Source organism: Chinchilla lanigera, unplaced genomic scaffold (genome assembly GCF_000276665.1).
Source record: "Chinchilla lanigera isolate Chin_1 unplaced genomic scaffold, ChiLan1.0 scaffold00020, whole genome shotgun sequence".
Classification (NCBI taxonomy): domain Eukaryota; kingdom Metazoa; phylum Chordata; class Mammalia; order Rodentia; family Chinchillidae; genus Chinchilla; species Chinchilla lanigera.
The window spans coordinates 24,031,797-24,040,696 of record NW_004955421.1 but is presented as its reverse complement, the minus strand read 5'-3'; positions in this window follow the sequence as shown (position 1 = coordinate 24,040,696).

Below are 8,900 nucleotides of genomic sequence, written 5' to 3'. Positions count from 1 at the left end.
TTTTTTTTGGTTTTTCTCCGGTACCGGGAACCGAACTCACGACCTTGCGCTTGCCAGGCAGGCGCTTTTGCCGCTGAGCTAAATCCCCAGCCCCAATAGCAAGTTCTTTAAAGAAAATGAAGAGGAATGAAAGAATTCTCTTCTCAGATGGGGAAACTGAGGCAGAGTGCATTTAAGGTGCTTTCCCCAAGTTACATGAAAGGCTTAGCGCAGAGCTAGGCTAAACTTCCAGAATTCACTGACTAGCTCTGGCACTGTTTCACCATCTGGTCAATCGTTTATTTTTCTTAAGTATTAATAAAACAAAAACAAGTGGCAGGTTCCTAAATGAGTAATAGAATGAGACAGAGAAAAATGTCGGCATTAGAGGAGACGAATCTCACTAGCATCTCCTGTTAATGAGCTGTAAGAGTGGGCTAGCTGGGATCTTGAGCAAGTTCCCCTCCCTGGGTTCCTATCCCCCCCCTCATCTCACAAAGAAAGGCATCCACATGCATCATTTGGGAGGGTTTTCTAATACGAAGTTTCCCATTCTCAAAATAAAATATGGAAAATGCTCTATGTGCCCGTGTGAGGTGCTCTGCCTTCTTGCCTATGACGTTTTGGTGACTGCCGCCTCAGGCAGAGGGGTACTAGGAGGATGGGTCATAACAACACTCCGCCAGAGCTAGGCAGGGACAGGAAATCAGAGCCCCTCCTGTTCCTATAAGGGGTAACACTAAATCCTTACTTGAATCATGGATCTGTGTAAGTGAATTAGGAAAAGGACTCTTCGTGTCCTTCTAAAATTCCTGTGTTAAAGCCCGGATCTCCCACAGGAAGGTACTTGGAGGTGCACCTTTCAGAAGTGATCAGGTCCCAAGAGTAGAACCCGGTAAGTGGGATCAGTGGCCCTACAAGAAGAGACAGGAGAGGTGATCTGCCCCCTTCTGCCATGTAAGGGTACAGTGGAATGCGGCCATTTGCAAGCCACACACCTCGTCTGCTGGCACCTTGGTCTCGGCCTTTGCCATCTCCCGACTTTGTGAAATAAACACTTACTGCAAAGCCACCTGGTCTGTGAGATTCTTGTTATACAGCCCAAGCTGGCTAAGATACTAAATCATTCAAAACGCAAATGCTCTTACTTTCTTCAAGCTACTCAGAGTGTACACAATGTTCTTATTAAAACTTGAAGGACTCCTGGAACCGTAGGAACACAATCCCGCTAAAATAAACAGCAAATAAAATAACACAGCTAAGCAAATACTTAGAAGTGTAACTTTAAATATTTAGTCAGTTTTAAATCATAAGTAGGCTACAACAAAGTTCACATTTCAAGGGACGCTTTTCTTAAACAGAAATTTGTAAGAAAATGATGTCTGAAACCAAATTACACCACATGTTTATCTTTTGAGGGAAAACAGAATCAGGGGAATGGAGAATAAAACTTGATGATTCTCACTGCACTGCTTGTCTGTAGGAATTTCTGAATTATAGTCAGGAGCTATGTAATGGTGGACTGCATGTATGATGGTGGTCCCATAAGATTGTGATGGAGTTGGATGTTTTCTATTGCCTGGCAATTTTTTACTGTACCTTTTGATGTTTGTATGTATTTATCTGCACAAATACTCATCACTGTGTTATAATTGCTTAGAAGGTCCAGTAGTGTGTAACCGAGGAGCACTAGAATAAATATACTACGTAGTGTGGCTGTAATAAACTATACCACCTAGGTTTTCGTGTGCATACTCTGTGATGTTCACATAATGATAAAGTCACCTTACAACACATTTCTCAGGAAGTTCTCTATCATTAGGTGACACCACTAGGTGTGTATTAAGTGATATGGAAATGGAATAGTGACTTTGGAAGACTGTTAAAGTAACACAGATCCTCGTAGAGAATAGCAGATTCACAGCAGCCGTTCCTATGCTCTTATGAACCTGTCAGACACACCTGGTCATCTTAAACCCCTCAGTGCATGACTGTCAGGGGTCTCCTCATACCCCAAATTTTTATCCTTATTGAATCACTCTATCGCATGCATTTTTCTCGACACCTGCTTGATGCTGAGGGTCATTTTTCCCTCAATAGGCACCATTTCTAGCTTGCGGTTCTGGCATTCCTACCTCCAATTCTGAGTGGTCCAGCTAAAAGATCCCAGTTGATCTACATTAAATTCTGAATAAAACAATACCCAGTTAGAACCCAAGCAGACCCAAAATATGAGGGAGCCATCACTGGTAGGCTATGATAAAGAGAAAACATTAAATAACTGATACTAAGAACTTTAAGTCAACCTTTCTGGGTTTTGGCGTTGTTAGTCATAAAATGAAGGGAGTAGACTAAATAATTTCTTCTTTTTCTTCTGCCCCCTTCCTCTTCCCCTTCCTCTCCCCTCTTCTTCTACTACTTTTTTTCTTTGTAGTGTTAAGGATTAAACCCAAGGCCTCATGCATGCTAGGAAAGTGCCCCTCTACTGAGCTACATCTCCAGCTTTTTTCTTTTTCTTGAGGGACTTTAAGTTGCCCAGGCTAGGACTGACTTGTGATCTTCCTACCTCAGCACCCCTAGAGTGCTGGGATTGTAGGCATGCACTATGCCCAGCTCAGCTCTTTTTACTTTATTTGGAGACAGGGCCTTGCTAACTTGCACAGGCTGGCCTTGAATTTATGATCCTCTTGCCTCAGCCTCCCAACTAACTGGGATTACAGACCTGCACCATAGTACACAGCTTGGACTTTTAAGATCCTCTGACATTTATCTTCTGCTTTAACACAAAGAAACCTCTGAGCTGCCAACCCTCTGAGCTCCCCCTCTCTGCAGTACTCTCACTACTCTGTCTTCATTCAGTGACCAGCGTACTCTGAGCCCTAGAGTGCCAGGCCCGAGATTCCGAGCAGAACAAGGTCCCTACTGCCCCAGAGGCTGCAGTTTAAGGCGAGACAAAGGGTGCAAAGGACGAAGAAGCTGTCAGTGAACAGGAGCGTGTTACAAAGGATTGTTAGCTGAGCACAAAGGAGAGACACTAACCGAGGCTGGAGACAGGGCAGGAGGCCCTTCCCAAGACAGAGCATGCGTTAAGCTGCCGGGAGGACCGCATGCAAACGCAGCCCCAGAAGATACTTCCTGTGATGGTGGGCACCACAAGCGAGCCCTCTGCCCCTCACTCCAGTTGGTTTCAGCTCTGTTGAGTCAGTGGTTCCTAGGAACCCGCCCTGGGTGGAGGTCTGGGCTTCTCTCTTCCTGGGCCCTGTGTCTGAAGGGTCTCCAGCCAACGTCCACATGGCGTCCTCTTCCCTCCTGCTTCCTGGATGCAGAGAACACCTAGGGAAACTTGCAGGACTCTACCGGGCTCCGTTCAGCACCCGGGATCCTCTGGCTTTTGGCAAGCCGCAGTCACCAGTGCACTGGCTGCAATGGCTCCTCTGTCCCTGCAGCCCTCCATGGCAGCTCTGCTTCCAGTTTCGCTGAGAAAACCAAGGGAGGAGTACCAGCCTTAACCCTTCCTTCTGTCAAAGGGACGTGCTCTCACAGGGCTCCACCGTCTTCCTCCTCCCTCCCTGTGCATCCATCTTTGCTTCTGCTGACCCTTCCCCTCCCCTCCCTCCCAGCAGTGCCATCCCTCCAGACTCCAGACTCTTGTTCCCCACCAGGTGTGTTCCTCTCCCACCAAACGCAGGCGAACCGCCTCTTATCACAGATGCCTGGGACCAGAAATGTTTCCCATTTCAGGACTTTTTGAAAGTTTGGACTGTTTGCACAGATCTGTCATCATGTCAGCCCTGAGGAAGTTGCAGACATTGGAACATTTCAGATTTGGGATTTTCTGATCAAGGGTGCTCAAGCTGTGCCATCCCAAAAGAGCTTTATTCTAGCTGGACACTGCTGTCCCTCCCCTGGGCGTCCACTCAGCTTCTCTGCTCTTTATTTCCATGGCAGATTCGCTCTAGTGCTTGGTATTTGAACCCTCTTTCTCCCGCTGCTACTTGGTTACTTAAGTCTCAGTCTCAGTTTCTGTGTGGAACTGTGTGTTTCTGGAGCCATGTTGCGGACATCACGTTACATTCTCCACATCCAATTCCAACTAGTAGTGTCTTTGGCCTCCACCCTTGCTCTGCTAGCCTTGTTCCCTTCTGCGAAATGCTGGATCCTCTGGCTTCCTTTATGTGACTCTTAAATCCTTCTCTCCCTTTATGAGTGACTTTCCTCCTACCAACCTATGGGCTTACCTTGAGGTTCTAACTTGGTCCTCTACGCGGTCTCCCTTAGGAACTCCAAGCACATCGTGTTTCCCACACACAGTTTTACATGGCTTCTGCATGTAAAACTGCAGTGTGGGCTTCTCTTTCGATGTCATTCCTGTTAGTCATTCTGGCTTCATCTTAAACTCAGGAACTGAAGCAAACTTTCCAACTTCAATGCGGATATTTGGGGTTGGGAACCCAGGAGAACAGGAAAGAGAAGTTCCAGCCCTATCCTTTGCTATTTTGGATGTGGCAAATGAAGATGGAAATATATATCTACGTGCTGGGTGCATTTCATAGGAAGCCAACCATGAATTAATTTCTGTTGACATTGTGTACTTCCTGAAAATTCTCAGCTAATCATATTATTTTCTCAAAACAACAGCTGTGTTTGTGCAAGAGAAGATCCAATGTTCTAATAGCTCATTGGGAATTTCAGCTTATATAAGTCAAAAATTACATGTGCTAAGTGTATTGACATTCTTATTCACTGAACTACGAGTGTTAAATATACTGTAAATGCATTTTAGTACACGTTTAAGAATAAATTTTGTGGGAAATATATAAAAGCAATACAGAAAATACATGCTTCTTTTATGTATGTGAAGGTGTGAATGGTACACACCCTCCCATCTGTCCTGTTAAGCTTCCAGCTGGAAGCCAGCCTTGCATTTCTGTCATCTTTCAGCCACGAAGTTCACATACATTCTATGAATGTTAAAAGAAAGTGGAAAGTCACACAGTTCTGCGGTCTGGCTTCTATTCTGAGAAGTTAGAGCAGAAACAAACCTTTGCATGGAAAAGCGAAACTAGTTTAGGACACAGCTCAAGAGTGAATTACATCTGCCTTTGAAGAAGGCTGAGCCTGAGAACGTTCCAGAAACCACAAGTTGCAGAGCTTGAAGATAACTACTTATCCTTTCAATCTTTTCATCTGCCCCTCTGGGAAGCTAAAGTAACACACTTTGAGAACTTGTGATGCTGAAAACAGGATAAAACTTTGTGCTTTGACTATAACACCTGAAATCGTTCATGAGATTTTCCCAGTAAAGAATATTTGTTTATTACTGCATTCAAGAGTAATATTAGCAAGCACTAAGTATGTGGAAGGGATAAGGCATCCTTCCTATCCATAGTTGGAGATAATGTTTTGTGTAATTAGAATCAGAGATGGACAGTGATCTGCCTTACACAGATTAGAGAAAGTAGAAGACTTAAAAAGGGGTTAAGCAGGTGGTTTATAAAGTAGAAATTAAACTGGGCCTGGTGGTACATGTTTATAATCCCAGCACCCAGGCTGGGTGAGGTTAGAACATCACAAGTTTGTGCCCAGCCTGGACAACTTGGTGACTTAGTGAGACCCTGTCTCTAAACAAACAAGCAAACAAACAGACAAACAAAACAAACAGAGCTGCAAATATAGCTCAGTGTAAAGGCCTTTGGTTCAATCCCTAGTACCACACACAAAAAAGTAGAGATTGTTTTCAACTTGGGGCAAAAGAAGAGCTGATACTTGATCTAAATCTCACAAAACAGGTCAGGTTTGAAGGGGAAAAATATGTGGAAGTATTTTATGCAATAACTTAGCTATTCTTTGAAAAACACTATAAGCAAAAGGAAAATAAATTGTATTCAGGAAGAGGAAGTCCAGCCAGGGAGATTGCATCCCTTGCCCTCATCACAGAGCAAATCTGGGGCTCAGGCTGACCTGGATGCAATGCCCTTCCTCTTTCCAGGGTGCTGGGATGCTTTGCACTAATCAGGAGCAGCTTCTACTGTGACTGCTGTGGGTTGCTAGACCCTGAGATCAGGCTGATGTGGCACCCACCAAAGGCACCACAGGCCAGGAAAAACAGGAAGGACCGCAGCGGGTGTTTGCTTTGCCCCAAAGGCACTGATTGCAGCACTACCACTTCCCTAGAAGTGACATCCATCGGTCTGACTGTTGTATTGCGTTTGCCACTGGCTAGGGTGGGCAGTGGGTGGGGGTTCAGATGGGTGCACATGATGGGGCATCAGTGGAAATCGTGGCCACCTTCTTCCACGTGCTTGCTGTTAAACAGGCTTTTCTTGAAAAGAAAACCTGGCTGGAAAAGGAGGCCGTGCGGGGCTCCCCAGCAGACAAGCCTAGTCCTGGCTGCCAGACCCCTCTGTTGGCCCTGTGACTGAGACCATAGCTCAGCAGCCTTCCTTTTCCTTGAAAAGGACATCCTAGGAAACATCTCGGCAGTAGTGAGTTGGAAAGGTGGGAAACACATTGGGAAACTGAGCTGGGGTATGGAGAGCCAGCTGGGGGTTACACACACAGCAATAGAGAGGCACAGAACTCACATGCATACTGAGTGCCTTTTAAATATCACTTGTCTTCTTGGGAGAAGCTTAGACAATGCAGCTATTGACGTGATTAATGAGCCACTGGGCCAAGCTGGCAGGAAGTGTCAGGCTAAGGAGGCAGAAGGCAGGAGCTTCCTTTCTTTCTGTCACACGCGCTGCTGCTGTGCAGGGGGACGCGCCCTAGTTTCTACAGAGGAGATAAGCAAGTCCCCAGGAGAAGTCTTGCAGGGAGTAAGAAAAGAAAGCAGCTAGCATCCACCTGAGGTGGAGCCACAGGCGAATGAGGGTGTCCCTCATGGCTGCAGAGAGGGGAGCAGGGAGGGTGCTGCAAGAATACTGTGACCTAAGAGGTAAAGTCCTTGCAAAAAATATTCCAACCTCCCTTGCACATCCTTGGCCACCAAAGGTGCCTCAGATGAATGACATGAAATTGAATCGGGAAGCACCATTCACAAGAAAGATCGCCAGTTTCTGAGGACCCGCAGGAGTGTCCCTGAATCGCTTCCTAGGCCAGGAGGCTGCACTCCCTGTCCGTCCTCCTTCCTCTCGCATCCCTTGTCTGGGAGGCGGCTCAGGTCCAATCCCTCTGTCTGATTTCCTCGCTCGTGGCCAGCACTTCTCGCTGTTTCTACTCCTGGTGCCTTGGTCCTAGAGTCTGGAGAGAAGAGACAAAGGCAACAGAAGAAATAAGTAGCAATTTACTGGTCACTAGTAAACAAGAGCTCAAAGAGCCAGCAGGCACTCGGACAGATTGCCCCGTGGTGCTTACTGTCTCTTTTGCTCTGCACACTTGAATCATCTAATGAAATCTAGGGAGCTCTCCTTTAAAAAAAGAAAGAAAAGAGAACAGCCGAGCTCTTTTCTATAGGACATCAGCCACGCCGTCTCTCACGAAGCTGTCTGAAGCAGCCTCTTTGCTATCCTTTGCTGCCGTGATCTCAGTGGAGCCAAACCGTACCATCAGACCTGAGTCCCCGTGCTGTGATTTAAGTCTAATGTACCCAGCATGGGTCCTCGCGTGACCCTCGCTGCCCAGTTTACTCCCTACCTGTCCCTCTTAGGGAACGGACTCTAATTCTAGGCACAATGCCAAGGATTGTTTTCGGTTTTGGTTTCCCTGCTCCTACAACTCTTCGTTTACTTTCATATTTAGGCCAACGTGGTTCCCAAGACCTCCCTGCGAGGGCAGGGGAGGCCAGCCTATTCTTTGCTGCTTAGAGGGTCTCAATGGGTGTCACACCCAGTGACCCACTGGTGACACACAGTCAGTGCAAAAGTGAGGCCTGAGTTATCAGCTCCCAGCCGGGTTAGGATCGTCCCTCCCAGGAGCAAACGCCTTGGCGCCCTTGTTTGGCGGGGCCTGCTAGGATTACAGCTGAATGCGCCCGTAAGAAAGGGAGGAAACCCCAGCAGGTCAAATAGAGCCAATTCCTGTCCCCACATGGTAGGTCCCGGGCTGCTGTCGCTGCCCAGCTTGCCGGGGAAGAATGGAGCTTATTATGCGGGGGTGGAGAGGAGGGCCAGGAGGTGTTAAGCAAAGAAAACGGGTTGAAATTCAAGTCGAGGCGATGCTGGCAGCCCGGCGCCTGCTGTTAGACGGTCAGATGAACTCTGATAAACCTGGAGGCACTTTCCCGCACCCCTATGCAGCCCGGAAACTTTAGCACCTTGGGGACAAGGAGGACAGTGAGGGGTGGGGTGCAGGGAGAAGGGCACGGTGGGAAACAGGGCCAGAGGGGCAAGAGAGAGGCCCCCTTCTCCCAGGAACCCCAGGTCTGGCCTTGCAGGGTCTGGCTCTGAGGACCTAACAGGGCCTGCATGGGGAGAGCGCATGGCCTGGAGCTGGCCGCCTGCATCAAAGATGTTGTGAACTGAGCCACTCGGGTGGTCATGAGCAGAGCCTGGGAGTGGGTGCCAGCCCGGGGCACTGTTGGTTGCCAAACCCTCCCAGACCAGTTGGAGAGAAAGTTTCCCTTGGGAGACCCTCAGAATACCCCACAGTTTCCTATCCAGACCTGGATATCGGACGGCTCCCTTCTTGGTGAAATTCAGACCCATGGCCAATTTCGGTCCCCTGTGTCCAAGCACATCAGTGATGTGTGTAATGCCACCAAGTGGCCTACTTCCTGACCGCAGAAGCCGCGTCTTGGAGAGAGATTTGCACATCTGTGTTTGTAGCTGCACAGTTCCAATCACCAAGGGGTAGAAGCAGCGCTAGGTGTGCTGATGGATGGATGAACAGGCAGCTTATGGTGTGTACATATAGGCTCAGCGAGGATGGACGCTACGACACATGCTTGGCGCGGGTGAGCTGTGAGGACATTGTGCTGAGTG